The sequence below is a fragment of the Triticum dicoccoides genome, chromosome 1B, assembly GCF_002162155.2.
Source record: "Triticum dicoccoides isolate Atlit2015 ecotype Zavitan chromosome 1B, WEW_v2.0, whole genome shotgun sequence".
Lineage (NCBI taxonomy): Eukaryota > Viridiplantae > Streptophyta > Magnoliopsida > Poales > Poaceae > Triticum > Triticum dicoccoides.
The window spans coordinates 688,973,994-688,991,142 of NC_041381.1; positions in this window are offsets into that span (position 1 = coordinate 688,973,994).

Genomic DNA, 17,149 nt, shown 5'->3' on the forward strand with positions numbered 1-17,149 from the left:
AAAAATGTAGGACCTTCATGCAACACGTGGCATCAGGCGGCAACCATGTACCTGCCATCGACGTCATACACAGGTGAGTCTATAAAAGTAAAGTTGCGGACGGTGAATTAGCAGAAGGAACATAGCTGACATCTGCAGTTGCCATGTCTGGACAACTGCAGTTGCCATGCCTAAACATCTGCAGTTGCCATGCCTGGACATCTGCAGTTGCCATGTCTGGACAACTATAGTTGCCATGCCTGGACAACTGCAGTTTCCATGCCTGGGCAACTACAGTTTTCATGCCTGGATAACTGCAGTTGCCATGTATGATCAAATGTGATTGCAATGTATAGACAACCGTGGATGACAAGTGTGAACAAATCTGTGTGGCATGGTTGGACCACTACATGTGCCATGTTGAAGAAACTATAGTTGCCATGCAGTAACCAACTACTACCATGATCACAGGTTGTTACGGTGGGACTACATCGGCAAACATCTCATGGCAAGCTTCACAGTTGCAGAACAACGCTATTGCATATAGAGCACATCAAATTGGAATGACAGACCATACAAGATGGACACATGCGGCACAACAAGTTAAGAAAATTTGAACCACAAAACAGTACTGCATTTGTTTTTATGGGAATAGCATGTGAGGAAAAGAAGATTTGTAACGGTGGTGGTGGAAAAAACAAACAGAAGACGCTACCAAGTGGTCGTGTGCAAAGAGTCATATATTGTCTTCGGGATTTGCCAATTGCTAAAAGAGTGTGTGCAACACTAATGATTGATCACATTTGCCTAGTGAGCTCAAGCCTAGAATAAAAATTTTGATGCTAGAATATACTGGTTGCCATGTATTGGTAGCAGAAGTTGCCATGTACGTTGGACTGTAGCTGCCATGGATATAGAATCCAAGTTTTGGTACTGAAAGAAGCTGGTTGCCATGCATTGGCAACAGTAGTTGACATGTTTGTTGGACTGTAGCTGCCATGACTGGAGAACTATAGCTGCCATGCATGTCCATATGCAGACTCACGGCTTGCCGTGTGAATGATGTCATACCAAATCACATGCAGTTGCTGTATTCCGTTATGATAAACATGCCATTCAAGCAAAATCTTACGCTCGTACCTATTTTTTTATTACTGACCTTCAACTACAATCAACAGCGGCACGAGGACATCTACTGCAAGGAGCTCTGAGCGCACAGAAGATGCGTTCCACCAACCAGCCAACAATCATGTCACAAACAATGCCGAGTCAGTGTCGGAAATGGTAATCATTCCAGCAATGCCAACAAGCACACCTTTGAACACCAGCACTAGCAACACTCAAGTAGATGAAACTGCCGCCAATACTGAAGTGAATGATGAAACTGATGACGAAGCACAAGGGGATGAAGATGGTGGGCAATCAGGAATCATGGTACCTCAACCACCGTACGTTGGACAGAGATTTGATTCGTTCGCAGAAGCAAAGGAATTCTACCAGACATATGCAAAGTTCCATGGGTTTGCGGTCAACATCGAATACCATAGGAAAATTAAAAAACTAACGAGTACAGCAGAGGTGAGATGAGGTGCTACAAGGCACGAACGAACAAGAAGGGTAAAGGTGTTGCGTCTGTCGTTCCGGAACGAAAGAGAGGTATCATTCTCAAGACGGAATGCCATGTCCGGTGTAAGATGAACGTAGATGGAGCACGGTGGGTGGTCACTGAATATTTTGACGAGCACAACCACGAACTCATAAAGAAGTTCGACCTGGTAAAATTTCTGACAGCCCATAGAGGATTCACCCCCCTCGAGAAGAAATTCATAAAGCTGCTACATGATTGTAACGTCGGTCCATCAAGAATGGTCTAGATACTACCCCTCATCGACAGCAAAAATGGGACTCCGAGTAGCATGCCCTACATACCAGCTGACGTCACAAACCTAAAGGTAAAGTACCATAGAGAGAGAAAGTTGGCTGACATAGAGGCCAGGATGGCCTACTTCGATGAGAAAGCGAAGGAAGATCCAGATTTCTTCTACAGGATAAGATTGGACAATGAGGGCCGTGTCAGGAACATGTATTGGGTGGATGGTGCTGCAAGAAGAGCCTACAAACATTTCCGAGATTGCATTTCATTCGACGCGACATATCTCACTAATATGTACAAGATGCCATCCGCTCAATTCATAGGAATAAATAACCACAATCAGTCATTGCAGTTCGGATGCGGGCTCGTTCGGAACGAAGACACGGATGGGTACACTTGGCTACTCAAGACCTTCTTGGAGTGCATGGATGGACTTGCTCCAATGAACATAATATCAGACCAGGATTTTAGCATGCGTGCATGCATAGAGGAGCACTACTAGGGAAAAGCCTAGCAGCAGCGCGGGTTTTAGGCCTATCAGTAGCGCAAGCACTGCAGGTGGCACACTATAAAGAAGGATGAGGAGACGCTAGGACCGTCCTTTGCTGACCGTCCAGAGCTGCACAAGGCATTCGAGTTGTGCGTGGACCACAGCTTGACGGTGGAGGAGTTTGAAAGGAGCTGGATGGCCATGATTGAAACATATCAAGTCCAAGACAATGAGACGCTTGCTAGCCTGTGGGAGAAGCGAATGTACTGGGTGCCGGCCTACTTCATGCAGTGCTTCTTCCCGTTTCTGCAGACTACACAGCGCAGCAAGGGGTTCAACGCTGTTTTGAAGCGGTACGTGAGCCCTGGCAACTCATTGCTACAGTTTGCCAAGCAATACACAGCTTTGCAACAAAGAATACTGGGATCTTAGCTACATCAAGAAGCGAACACCGTGCTAAAGCAGCCAAAATTGCTAACATATTTACCGATGGAGAGGCAGATGAGCAAGATATACACCAACAAGATATTTAACAAGTAAGTCAATTGTGTTACAATCTTATTTGCACAAGCATGAAGGTAGTAGGTGCCATCTAGAATGCAATGCAGTTGAAAAGCTTATTTGAAAATGATATTTCTTGAAAAGTAGTCATTGAGTACAGAGTAACCATGATATGTAGTTGCCATGTTTAATGAACTGCAGTTTGCCATGTTTAATGAAATACAATTTCCATGTTTACTCAACTACAGTTACCATGTTTAATGAAATTTAGTTGCCATGTTTAATGCACTGTACTTCCATTGGGCATGTTGGTATGGAAATGCCAATGCCAATTAAAGATGTAATGCAAGTTGCCATGTTTAATGAACTGCAGTTGCCATGTTTAATGAATTGCAGTTGCCATGTTTAATGAACTGTAGTTGTCATGTTCAAACGAAATGTACTTCCATTGGCCACGACAACATAAGGTGCTACAAAAAACATCACACAAGAGTTTAACAAAAACACACAAAACTTGCAGATTTTAGGAAGAAATAAAGCGCGCCAGCATGTTCACGGCTTTCCAGGTGGATGAACATACATTCAAGGTGTGTTCTATTTTGGGCATGTCGGATTCAGAACCTGAAGACCCGGACAAGGGAAGGAACTACTTCGTGAAAGCCTTGATAAGCCAAGGCGAATACTACTGCCAATGCTGCAAATTCGAAAAGGACGGCATTATGTGCTGTCACATACTAAAAGTAATGGACATGAACGCGGTGACATGAATGCCCCTCCATTTCATAAGGCGGCGATGGACTTGGAGCGCTGACGATGCATTGGCGCCGCAAACATCAAACACAGTTTTGGCTGTGCATGACAAGAGACCGGAGTCAACCATGGAAGCCGTGAGGCACGTTGTGTTGACAAAGAACTATGCTAAACTAATTGATGAAGCGTGTAAGAGTGATGAGACAGCGAGGGTCGCAGAAAAACACAGGAAGGCCCTGAAAAGAGAACTTGATGAGATCAAGAAGAGGAAAGCTGAGGAAGCCTTACACAGGTTCCCCCGCACATCAAGTGTGCCTTCGTCCACGGGGCCATCATCTGAAAACTCGGAGGTAGGATCTGGAACAGCAAGCACACAAACCCAGGTCAGGAACCCACCCCGTTCCATCACAAAGGCGCGTCCAAAAGAGATAAGATACAAATCGGGATTGGAGATTCAAGCAAAACACAAGAAAACAAAGAAAGGGACGGGCAATCCGTAAGCAACATTGGAGCACTGTGACATGGTCCTTGGTGACATTTTTTTTGTAATCTAAATGTTCTAAATTTTTTAAAAATGGGAGAATGACTCTTGAGGGGCATCCGAGTTTGAAGGAAAATGCCATGAATGGATAACTATAGTTGCCACGTATATGGTACTTAATTTGCCATGTTATTTATACTGAATCTGCCATGTTATTTATACTGAATCTTCCATGCTATTTTATACTGAATCTGCCATGTTATGTATATTGAATCTGCCATGCTATTTTATACTGAATCTGCCATGTTATGTATACTGAATCTGCCATGTTAAGTATATTGAATCTGCCATGTTGTTTATACTGAATCTGTCATGTTAGTTCTACTAAAATATGCCATGTTATTTGTAATGACTCTGCATCGCGTAGATTCCGTGTTCAGTCAACGCATTTTAGTCACACATAGTGTATTGTGTGCAAACTATGGGAAACAAGTTGAAAAGGGTCACGTGCAGCAACCGCAAAAAGGTTACGGCTACATGATCAAACTACCATGCTACCCGGTACAGTTAGCAATGGAAAAAAAGAACCAAACGTGCCAAATGAAAAACGACGATAACTTTCACTAACCATGTCTGATGAACTACATTTGTCATGTTTTCAAACATCGTAGACGCATTCGAAACACCAAACTAGTGCTACCAACGATGAAAGCATAATAATAATGATAAACATAAACGTATCTGCTGTCACGCCTAAATAGGTTCACATCCACACATATATTACAGAAAATATTCAAATGTCGCTCATGCACCACCACTACATACTAGGCTACGTGGAGTTGCAGTCATAACATAGCACATGGACATAGTTTTGAAAAGAACAAAGGTAATACCTTACATTCCTCAGCAACAGAATGTAAGGTAGGCGTTCGGTATGGAGCACCACGTGATCACTTGTACTTCTTGGTGACTTTCTTAACAGTTTCCTCTATGAACTCACATGCTCCGGACCGCGTGTTTAAATCTTCATTCGTCAACCAGTTCCATGTGTAAATTTTGCGGAGCTCAACAACCATTGTAGCTGTGACAACAGGAACCAGTCTACCTTCCCACTTTGCAAGGTGTTCCAACGTGTGAAAGCCACAGTCCGTCCTGTACAAGAAAAGAATCAGGTGAACTCACAAGGACAGAGAAAACAATAATAAACTTCAATTCAGAGGTGACAAGAGGGTTAGCATTGGTGTAGAGGACACATGAAGAAAGAGATGGGAAATTACTTGTTTCCTTGCTTCGTAGTCGCCACATACTCAAGTGGAAAATGTCTGATCTGGACCTTTGAGTGTTCGTAGTGATGGTTCCATGTCTCTTTGAGGTTGTTGATGAAGTATTCAGCATGCGTAGTAAGGTCTGCATCAGCCGCCGAACGCATTAAATAAAGCACCTCAAAACGGTGGTTCTTCAGGTCAAGGCAGATCACGTAGTGGTTACCACACTTGTCGTGTGGGTCGTGTGGTGCGAGCTCCTGGAACATGGGGAACAGGACCTGCAAGTAAAATGAAGGAAAGAAGAAGCAGAGTTCACATGAAGAACAGAAAATGGTGTAATTGGGAAAATGACGTGTAAGGATATCACCGGTTGTAGTAAGAGGCACATGAGTGACATAAAGCAACAAGGGGCCAAAGAGTAGAATCACATAGAATGTTTAGTTATAGTGGGTAGTTAAAAAAAGTTGCCATCCATGTATGAACAAAGTTGCCTTGTATTTTAGTTTGAAGTTGCCACATAGTTTGTACGGGGATGCAAATCAAAAGTCAGTTTACATGGCAGCTGTTGCCACATGAAACAGATGTCACATAAACAGGGTGTAGCCCACATGTGAAGCATAGCTACTGGCAAAAACATACCATGGGAGGAAAAAATGTGCAAAAAAGGAAGGAGTACTCACACATTTCTTCATTGTGAGCTTGAATTCACCATGCGCAGCAAAATGCTTCCTCGGGATTTTGTGGTGGAAGTCACCATCCCATATTTTGCAGGTCACACTATAATGCATGATTGTTTTTTCGGGAGACATATCCATATGCTTGTTGATGAAGTCAATCCCACATGTAACTACGTTCGTCGATATTTTACCGAGTGGATGATAACCCACAAGTGTAGGGGGTCACAACAATTTTCGATAAGTAAGAGTGTCGAACCCAACGAGGAACTAAAGGTATAATAAATATTCCCTCAAGTTCTATCGACCACCGATACAACTCTAGGCACGCTTGACGTTCGCTTTACCTAGAACAAGTATGAAACTAGAGGTACTTTGTAGGTGTTGTTGGATAGCTTTGCAAGATAATAAAGAGCACGTAAATAAAAGCTAGGGGCTGTTTAGATAAAGATGCAAAAAAGTAAATAAAGCGAGTGTGGAAAAGTGGTGGTAGGAGTTACGAAAGTGTCCCTAAGCCATTGACTACGTTACTAGACCGATAGCAAGTTTTATGTGGGAGAGGCATAAGCTAACATACTTTCTCTTCTTGGATCATATGCACTTATGATTGGAACTCTAGCAAGCGTCCACAACTACTAAAGATTCATTAAGGTAAAACCCAACCATAGCATTAAAGCATCAAGTCCCTTTTTATCCCATACGCAACAATCCCCTTACTCGGGTTTATGCTTCTGTCACTCAAGCAACCCACCATAAAAGAATCATGAACGTATTGCAATACCCTACAGCGGGAATCCCTCACGATTGTGCGACACAGAGGGCACAATAGGACAGCAACATAAGCACAAGCAAATTATCTATCATAGCAATTCATCAACCACCAATAGGACAACGAAAATCTACTTAGACATCATAGGATGGCAACACATCATTGGATAATAATATGAAGCATAAAGCTGAAGGAAATATGCCCTAGAGGCAGTAATAAAGTTATTATTTATTTCCTTATTTCATGATAAATGTTTATTATTCATGCTAGAATTGTATTAACCGGAAACATGATACATGTGTGAATACATAGACAAACATATAGTCACTAGTATGCCTCTACTTGACTAGCTCATTAATCAAAGATGGTTATATTTCCTAACCATAGACATGTGTTGTCATTTGATTAATGGGATCACATCATTAGGAGAATGATGTGATTGACATGACCCATTCGTTAGCCTAGCACTTGATCGTTTAGTATATTGCTATTGCTTTCTTCATGACTTATACATGTTCCTGTAACTATGAGATTATGCAACTCCCGTTTACCGGAGGAACACTTTGGGTGCTACCAAACGTCACAACGTAACTGGGTGATTATAAAGGAGTACTACAGGTGTCTCCAAAGGTACATGTAGGGTTGGCGTATTTCGAGATTAGGTTTTGTCACTCCGATTTTCGGAGAGGTATCTCTGGGCCCTCTCGGTAATGCACATCACTATAAGCCTTGCAAGCAATGTAGCTAATGAGTTAGTTACGGAATGATGCATTATGTAACGAGTAAAGAGACTTGCCGGTAACGAGATTGAACTAGGTATTAGATACCGACGATCGAATCTCGGGCAAGTAACATACCGATGACAAAGGGAACAACGTATGCTGTTATGCGGTTTGACCGATAAAGATCTTCGTAGAATATGTAGGAGCCAATATGAGCATCCAGGTTCCGCTATTGGTTATTGACCGAGAATAGCTCTAGGTCATGTCTACATAGTTCTCGAACCCGTAGGGTCCGCACGCTTAACGTTACGATGACAGTTTGATTATGAGTTTATATATTTTGATGTACCTAAGGTTGTTCGGAGTCCCGGATGTGATCTAGGACATGATGAGGAGTCTCGAAATGGTCGAGACATAAAGATTGATATATTGGAAGCCTATATTTGGATATCAGAAACGTTCCGGGAGAAACCGGGATTTTTCCGGAGTACCGGGGGGTTACCGGACCCCCCCGGGGGTTATTGGGCCTAGATGGGCCATGAGGGAGAAGAGGAGGGCCGGCCAGGGAAGGCCGTGCGCCCCCTCTCCCCCTAGTCCGAATAGGACAAGGAGGGGGGGCCCTTTCCTCTTTCCCCTCCCCCCTTTCCTTCTCCACCAAGGCAAGAGGGGGGAGTCCTACTCCCGGTGGGAGTAGGACTCCTCCAGGCGCACCCCTTGGGGGTCGGCCGCACCTCCCCCTCCCTCCTTTATATACGGGGCAAGGGGGCACCCTAGAACACACAAGTTGATCTACGTGATCGTTCATTAGCCGTGTGCGGTGCCCCCTCCACCATATTCCACCTCGGTCATATCGTCGTGAAGCTTAGGCGAAGCCCTGCGCCGGTAGAACATCATCATCATCACCATGCCGTCGTGCTGACAGAACTCATCCCCGACACTTTGCTGGATCGGAGTCCGGGGATCATCATCGAGCTGAACGTGTGCTGAACTCGAAGGTGCCGTACGTTCGGTACTTGGATCGGTCGGATCGTGAAGACGTACGAATACATCAACCGCGTTGTCATAACGCTTCCGCTTATGGTCTATGAGGGTACGTGGACATTACTCTCCCCTCTCGTTGCTATGCATCGCCATGATCTTGCGTGTGCGTAGGATTTTTTTTGAAATTACTACGTTCCCCAACAGTGGCATCCGAGCCAGGTTTTATGCGTAGATGTCATATGCACGAGTAGAACAAAAGTGAGTTGTGGGCGATACAAGTCATACTGCTTACCAGCATGTCATACTTTGGTTCAGCGGTATTGTGAGATGAAGCAGCCCGGACCGACATTACGCGTACGCTTACGCGAGACTGGTTTCACCGTTACGAGCACTCCTGCTTAAAGGTGACTGGCGGGTGTCTGTCTCTCTCACTTTAGCTGAATCGAGTGTGGCTACGCCCGGTCCTTGCGAAGATTAAAACAGCATTAACTTGACGAACTATCGATGTGGTTTTGATGCGTAGGTAAGAACGGTTCTTGCTAAAGCCCGTAGCAGCCACGTAAAATTTGCAACAACAAAGTAGAGGACGTCTAACTTGTTTTTGCAGGGCATGTTGTGATGTGATATGGTCAAGACGTGATGCTATATTTTATTGTATGAGATGATCATGTTTTGTAACTGAAGTTATCGGCAACTGGCAGGAGCCATATGGTTGTCGCTTTATTGTATGAAATGCAAACGCCCTGTAATTGCTTTACTTTATCACTAAACGGTAGCGATAGTCGTAGAAGCAATAGATGGCGTAACGACAACGATGCTACGATGGAGATCAAGGTGTCGCGCCGGTGACGATGGTGATCACGACGGTGCTTCGAAGATGGAGAGCACAAGCACAAGATGATGATGGCCATATCATATCACTTATATTGATTGCATGTGATGTTTATCCTTTATGCATCTAATCTTGCTTTGATTGATGGTAGCATTTTAAGATGATCTCTCACTAAAAATTATCAAGAAGTGTTCTCCCTGAGTATGTACCATTGCGAAAGTTCTTCGTGCTAAGACACCACGTGATGATCGGGTGTGATAGGCTCTACGTTCAAATACAACGGGTGCAAAACAGTTGCACACGCGGAATACTCAGGTTAAACTTGACGAGCCTAGCATATAATAGATATGGCCTCGGAACACGGAGACCGAAAGGTCGAGCGTGAATCATATAGTAGATATGATCAACATATTGATGTTCACTATTGAAACTACTCCATCTCACGTGACGATCGTACATGGTGTAGTTGATATGGATCACGTAATCACTTAGAGGATTAGAGGGATGTCTATCTAAGTGGGAGTTCTTAAGTAATATGATTAACTAAACTTAAATTTATCATGAACTTAGTCCTGGTAGTATTTTGCAAATTATGTTGTAGATCAATAGCTCGCGTTGTTGCTTTCATATGTTTATATGTTCCTAGAGAAAATTGTGTTGAAAGATGTTAGTAGCAATGATGCGGACTTGGTCCGTGATCTGAAGTTTATCCTCATTGCTGCACAGAAGAATTATGTCCTTGATGCACCGTAGGTGATAGACCTATTGCAAGAGCAGATGCAGACGTTATGAACGTTTGGCTAGCTCAATGTGATGACTACTTGATAGTTTAGTGCACCATGCTTAACAGCTTAGAATCGGGACTTCAAAGACGTTTTTTTGAATGTCATGGACCATATGAGATGTTCCAGGAGTTGAACTTAATATTTCAAGCAAATACCCGAGTTAAGAGATATGAAGTCTCCAACAAGTTCTATAGCTAAAAAGATGGAGGAGAATCGCTCAACTAGTGAGCATGTGCCCAGATTGTCTGGGTACTACAATCTCTTGAATCAAGTGGGAGTTAATCTTCCAGATAAGATAGTGATTGACAGAGTTCTCTAGTCACCATCACCAAGTTAGTAGAACTTTGTGATGAACTATAGTATGCAAGGGATGACGAAAGCGATTCCCGAGCTCTTCGTGATGTTGAAATTGACGAAGGTAGAAATCAAGAAAGAGCATCAAGTGTTGATGGTTGACAAGATCACTAGTTTCAAGAAAAGGGCAAATGGAAAGAAAGGGAACTTCAAGTAAAATGACAAGCAAGTTGTCAGTCCCGTGAAGAAGCCCAAAGCTGGACTAAAGCCTGAAACTGAGTGATTATACTGCAAAGGAAATGGTCACTAGAAGCGAAAATGCCCTAAATATTTGGTGGATAAGAAGGATGGCAAAGTGAACAAGGGTATATTTGATATACATGTTATTGATGTGTACTTTACTACTGTTTATAGTAGCCCCTGAGTATTTGATACTTGTTCGGTTGCTAAATATTAGTAACTCGAAACAGGAGTTATAGAATAAACAGAAACTAGTTGAGGGTGAAGTGACGATGTGTGTTGGAAGTGGTTCCAAGATTGATATGATCATCATCGCACACTCCCTATACTTTCGGGATTAGTGTTAAACCTAAATAAATGTTATTTGGCGTTTGCGTTGAGCATGAATATGATTTGATCATGTTTATTGCAATACGGTTATTCATTTAAAGTCAGAGAATAATTGTTGTTCTGTTTACATGAATAAAACCTTCAATGGTCATACACCCAATGAAAATATTTTGTTGGATCTCGATCGTAGTGATACACATATTCATAATATTGATGCCAAAAGATGCAAAGTTAATAATGATAGTGCAACTTATTTGTGGCACTGCCGTTTGGGTCATATCGGTGTAAAGCGCATGCAGAAACTCCATAAAGATGGATTTTCGGAATAACTTGGTTATGAATCATTTGATGCTTGCAAACCGTGCCTTTTGGGCAAGATGACTAAAACTCCGTTCTCCGGAACAATGAAACGAGCTAGTGACTTATTGGAAATAATACATACCGATGTATGCGGTCCAATGAGTGTTGATGCTCGTGGCGAGTATCGTTATTTTCTGACCTTCACAAGATGATTTGAGCAGATATGATTATATCTACTTAATGAAGCACAAGTCTGAAACATTTGAAAGGTTCAAATAATTTCAGAGTGAAGTGGAGAATCATCATAACAAGAAAATAAAGTTTCTGCAATTTGATCACGGAGACAAATATTTGAGTTATGAGTTTTGGTCTTCAATTAAAACAATGTGGAATAGTTTCACAAACAAATGCCACCTGGAACACCACAGCGTAACGGTGTGTCCGAACGTCGTAACCACACTTTATTGGATATGGTGCGATCTATGATGTCTCTTATCGGTTTACCACTATCATTTTGGGGTTATGCATTAGAGACAGCTGCATTCACTTTAAATAGGGCACCATCAAAATCCGTTGAGACGACACCTTATGAACTGTGGTTTGGCGAGAAACCAAAGTTGTCGTTTCTTAAAGTTTGGGGCTGCGATGCTTATGTGAAAAAGTTTTCACCTGATAAGCTCGAACCCAAATTGGAGAAGTGCGTCTTCATAGAATACCCAAAGGTAACTATTGGGTACACCTTCTATCACAGATCCGAAAGCAAGATTCGTTGCTAAGATGGATCCTTTCTAGAGAAGGAGTTTCTCTCGAAAGAAGTGAGTGTGAGGAAAGTAGAACTTGATAAGGTAATTGTACCTTCTCCCAAATTGGAAAGTAGTTCATCACAGAAATCAGTTCCAGTGATGCCTACACCAATTAGTGAGGAAGTTAATGATGATGATCATGAAGCTTCAGATCAAGTTACTACCGAACCTCGTAGGTCTTCTAGAATAAGATCCACACCAAAGTGGTATGGTAATCCCGTTCTAGAAGTCATGTTACTAGACCATGATGAACCTACGAACTATGAGAAAGCCATGATGAGCCCAGATTCCACGAAATGACTTGAGGCCATAAAATCTGAGATGGGATCCATGTATGAGAACAAAGTATGGACTTTGATTGACTTGCTCGATGATCAGCAAGCCATGTTAAATAATGGATCTTCAAGAGGAAGACGGACACTGATAGTAGTGTTACTATCTACTAAGCTCGACTTGTTGCGAAAGGTTTTCGAAAAGTTCAAGGTGTTGAATACAATGAGATTTTCTCACTCGTATCGATGCTTAAGTCTGTCTGAATCATGTTAGCAATTGCCACATTTTATGAAATCTGGCAAATGGATGTCAAAACTGCATTCCTCAATGGATTCTTTAAAGAATAGTTGTATATGATGCAACCAGGAGGTTTTGTCAATCCTAAAGGTGCTAACAAAAATGTGCAAGCTCCAGCGATCCATCAATGGACTGGTGCAAGCATCTCGGAGTTGGAATATACGCTTTGATGAGTTGATCAAAGCATATGGTTTTATACAGACTTTTGGAAAGGCCTGTATTTACAAGAAAGTGAGTGGGAGCTCTGTATCATTTCTGATGTTATATGTGTAAGACATATTGTTTATCGGAAATGATGTAGAATTTTTCTGCAAAGCATAAAGGAGTGTTTGAAAAGAGTTTAGAAAGACCTCAGTAAAGCTACTTACATATTGAGCATCAAGATCTATAGAGATAGATCAAGACGCTTGATAAGTTTTTCAATGAGTACATACCTTGACAAGATTTTGAAGTAGTTCAAAATGGAACAGTCAAAGAAAGAGTTTCTTGCCTGTGTTACAAGGTATGAAATTGAGTAAGACTCAAAAACCCGACCACGGCAGAAAATAGAAAGAGAATGAAAGTCATTCCCTATGCATCAGTCATAGGTTCTATAAAAGTATGCTATGCTGTGAACCAGACTTATTGTATACCTTGCTCTGAGTTTGGCAAAGGAATACAATTTTGATCTAATAGTAGATCACTGGACAGTGGTCAAGAATATCCTTAGTGAGGACTAAGGAGATGTTTCTCGATTATGGAGGTGATAAAAGAGTTCGTCGTAAAGAGTTACATCGATGCAAGCTTTTACACTGATCCAGATGACTCTAAGTCTCAATCTGGATACATATTGAAAGTGGGAGCAATTAGCTAGGGTAGCTCCATGCATAGCATTGTATACATAGAATATTTGCAAAATACATATGACTCTGTAATATGACAGACCCATTGACTAAACTTCTCTCACGAGCAAAACATGATCATACCTTAGTACTCTTTCAGTGTTAATCACATAACGATGTGAACTAGATTATTGACTCTAGTAAACCCTTTGGGTGTTGATCACATGACGATGTGAACTATGGGTATTAATCACATACAGATGTGAATATTGGTGTTGAATCACATGGTGATGTGAACTAGATTATTGACTCTAGTGCAAGTGGGAGACTGAATGAAATATGCCCTAGAGGCAATAATAAAGTTATTATTTATTTCCTTATTTCATGATAAATGTTTATTATTCATGCTAGAATTGTATTAACCGGAAACATGATACATGTGTGAATACATAGACAAACATATAGTCACTAGTATGCCTCTACTTGACTATCTCATTAATCAAAGATGGTTATGTTTCCTAACCATAGACATGTGTTGTCATTTGATTAATTGGATCACATCATTAGGAGAATGATGTGATTGACATGACCCATTCCGTTAGCCTAGCACTTGATCATTTAGTATATTGCTATTGCTTTCTTCATGACTTATACATGTTCCTGTAACTATGAGATTATGCAACCCCCGTTTACCGGAGGAACACTTTGGGTGCTGCCAAACGTCACAACGTAACTGGGTGATTATAAAGGAGTACTACAGGTGTCTCCAAAGGTGCATGTTGGGTTGGCGTATTTCGAGCTTAGGTTTTGTCACTCCGATTGTCGGAGAGGTATCTCTGGGCCCTCTCGGTAATGCACATCACTATAAGCCTTGCAAGCAATGTAGCTAATGAGTTAGTTACGGAATGATGCATTACGTAACGAGTAAAGAGACTTGTCGGTAACGAGATTGAACTAGGTATTAGATACCGACGATCGAATCTCGGGCAAGTAACATACCGATGACAAAGGGAACAACATATGATGCTATGCGGTTTGACCGATAAAGATCTTCGTAGAATATGTAGGAGCCAATATGAGCATCCAGGTTCTGCTATTGGTTATTGACCGAGAATAGCTCTAGGTCATGTCTACATAGTTCTCGAACCCGTAGGGTCCGCACGCTTAACGTTACGATGATAGTTTCATTATGAGTTTATATATTTTGATGTACCGAAGGTTGTTCGGAGTCCTGGATGTGATCCAGGACATGACGAGGAGTCTCAAAATGGTCGAGACATAAAGATTGATATATTGGAAGCCTATATTTGGATATCGGAAACATTCCGGGAGAAACCGGGATTTTTCCGGAGTACCGGGGGGTTACCGGACCCCCCTGGGGGTTATTGGGCCTAGATGGGCCATGAGGGAGAAGAGGAGGGCCGGCCAGGGCAGGCCGCGCGCCCCCTCTCCCCCTAGTCCGAATAGGACAAGGAGGGGGGGGGGGCGGCGCCCCCATTTCCTCTTTCCCCTCCCTCCTTTCCTTCTCCACCAAGGCAAGAGGGGGGAGTCCTACTCCCGGTGGGAGTAGGACTCCTCCAGGCGCACCCCTTGGGGGCAGGCCGCACCTCCCCCTCCCTCCTTTATATACGGGGGCAAGGGGGCACCCTAGAACACACAAGTTGATCGACGTGATCGTTCATTAGCCGTGTGCGGTGCCCCCCTCCACCATATTCCACCTCAGTCATATCGTCGCGAAGCTTAGGCGAAGCCCTGCGCCGGTAGAACATCATCATCGTCACCACGCCGTCGTGCTGACGGAACTCATCCCCGACACTTTGCTGGATCGGAGTCCGGGGATCGTCATCGAGCTGAACGTGTGCTGAAGTCGGAGGTGCCGTACGTTCGGTACTTGGATAAGTCAGATTGTGAAGACGTACGACTACATCAACCATGTTTTCATAACGCTTCGGCTTACGGTCTACGAGGGTACGTGTACATTACTCTCCCCTCTCCTTGCTATGCATCACCATGATCTTGCGTGTGCGTAGGAATTTTTTTGAAATTACTACGTTCCCCAACAAAAGCAGCATGTTCAAGTAGAGGGTACAACAGGTTGCGGGAGAGTGGACCGCTGGATATAGATGGGGGAAGGTGATGGAGATGTTGGTGAAGATGACGGCGAGAAAAATGTTGGTGAAGATTGCGGTGATGATGATGGCCCCCGGCAGCACTCCGGCGCCACCGGAAGCAAGGGGGAGAGAGGGCCCCTTCTTCTTCTTCTTCCTTGACCTCCTCCCTAGATGGGAGAAGGGTTTCCCCTCTCGTCCTTGGCTCCCATGGCTTTGGAGGGGCAAGATCCCCTCCGAGATTGGATCTATCTCTCTATTTCTGCGTTCTCTCGTTCTGCCCCTTCACCGTTTCCTTTATATCTGGAGATCCGTAACTCGGATTGGGGTGAATCTTTCGCCCAGATTTTTCTCATAAAATAGCTTTCTTGCGGCAAAATAAGAGCGTCAACTGCCTTACGGGTGGCCCATGAAACTCCAGGGCGCGCCGGGGGGGCCTATCTCGTGGCCACCTCGGACACTATTTCGCGTTGATTCTTCCTCCGGAAAATCCCAAATATTCCAAAATAATTCTCCATCCGTTTTTTATCCCGTTTAGATTCCGTTTGATATTGGTTTTCTGTGAAACATAAAACATGCAACAGACAGGAACTGGCACTGGGCACTGGATCAATATGTTAGTCCCAAAAATAGTATAAAAAGTTGCCAAAAGTATATGAAAGTTGAAGAATATTGGCATGGAACAATCAAAAATAATAGATACGGTGGAGACGTATCAGCATCCCCAAGCTTAATTCCTGCTCATCCTCGAGTAGGTAAATGATAAAAAGATAATTTTTGATGTGGAATGCTACCTAACATAATCTTGATCATATGTCTAATCATGGCATGAATATTAAGACATGAGTGATTCAAAGCAATAGTCTATCATTTGACATAAAAACAATAATACTTCAAGCATACCAACCAAGCAATTATGTCTTATCGAAATAACATAGCCAAAGAAAGCTCATCCCTACAAAATCATATAGTCTGGCTATGCTCCATCTTCGTCACACAAAATGCTCCCATCATGCACAACCCCGATGACGAGCCGAGCAATTGGTTCATACTTTTTAACGCGCTTCAGCATTTTCAACTCTTATGCAATACATGAGCGCAAGCCATGGACATAGCACTATGGTGGTCTATTGTGGTGGTTGTGAGGACAAAAGTGGGAGAAGATAGTCTCACATCAACTAGGCGTATCAACGGGCTATGGAGATGCCCAACAATAGATATCAATGTGAGTGAGTAGGGATTGCCATGCAACGGATGCACTAGAGCTATAAATATATGAAAGCTCAACAAAAGAAACTAAGTGGGTGTGCATCCAACTTGCTTGCTCACGAAGACCTAGGGCATTTTGAGGAAGCTCATCATTGGAATATACAAGCCAAGTTCTATAATGAAAAATTCCCACTAGTATATGAAAGTGACAACATAGGAGACTCTCTATCATGAAGATCATGGTGCTACTTTGAAGCACAAGTGTGGAAAAAGAGATAGTAGCAATTGTCCCTTCTCTCTTTTTCTCTCATTTTATTTTTTTCTCTTCCTTTTTTCCACTTTTTTTCTTTTCCTTTTTTTTCTTTCTCTTTT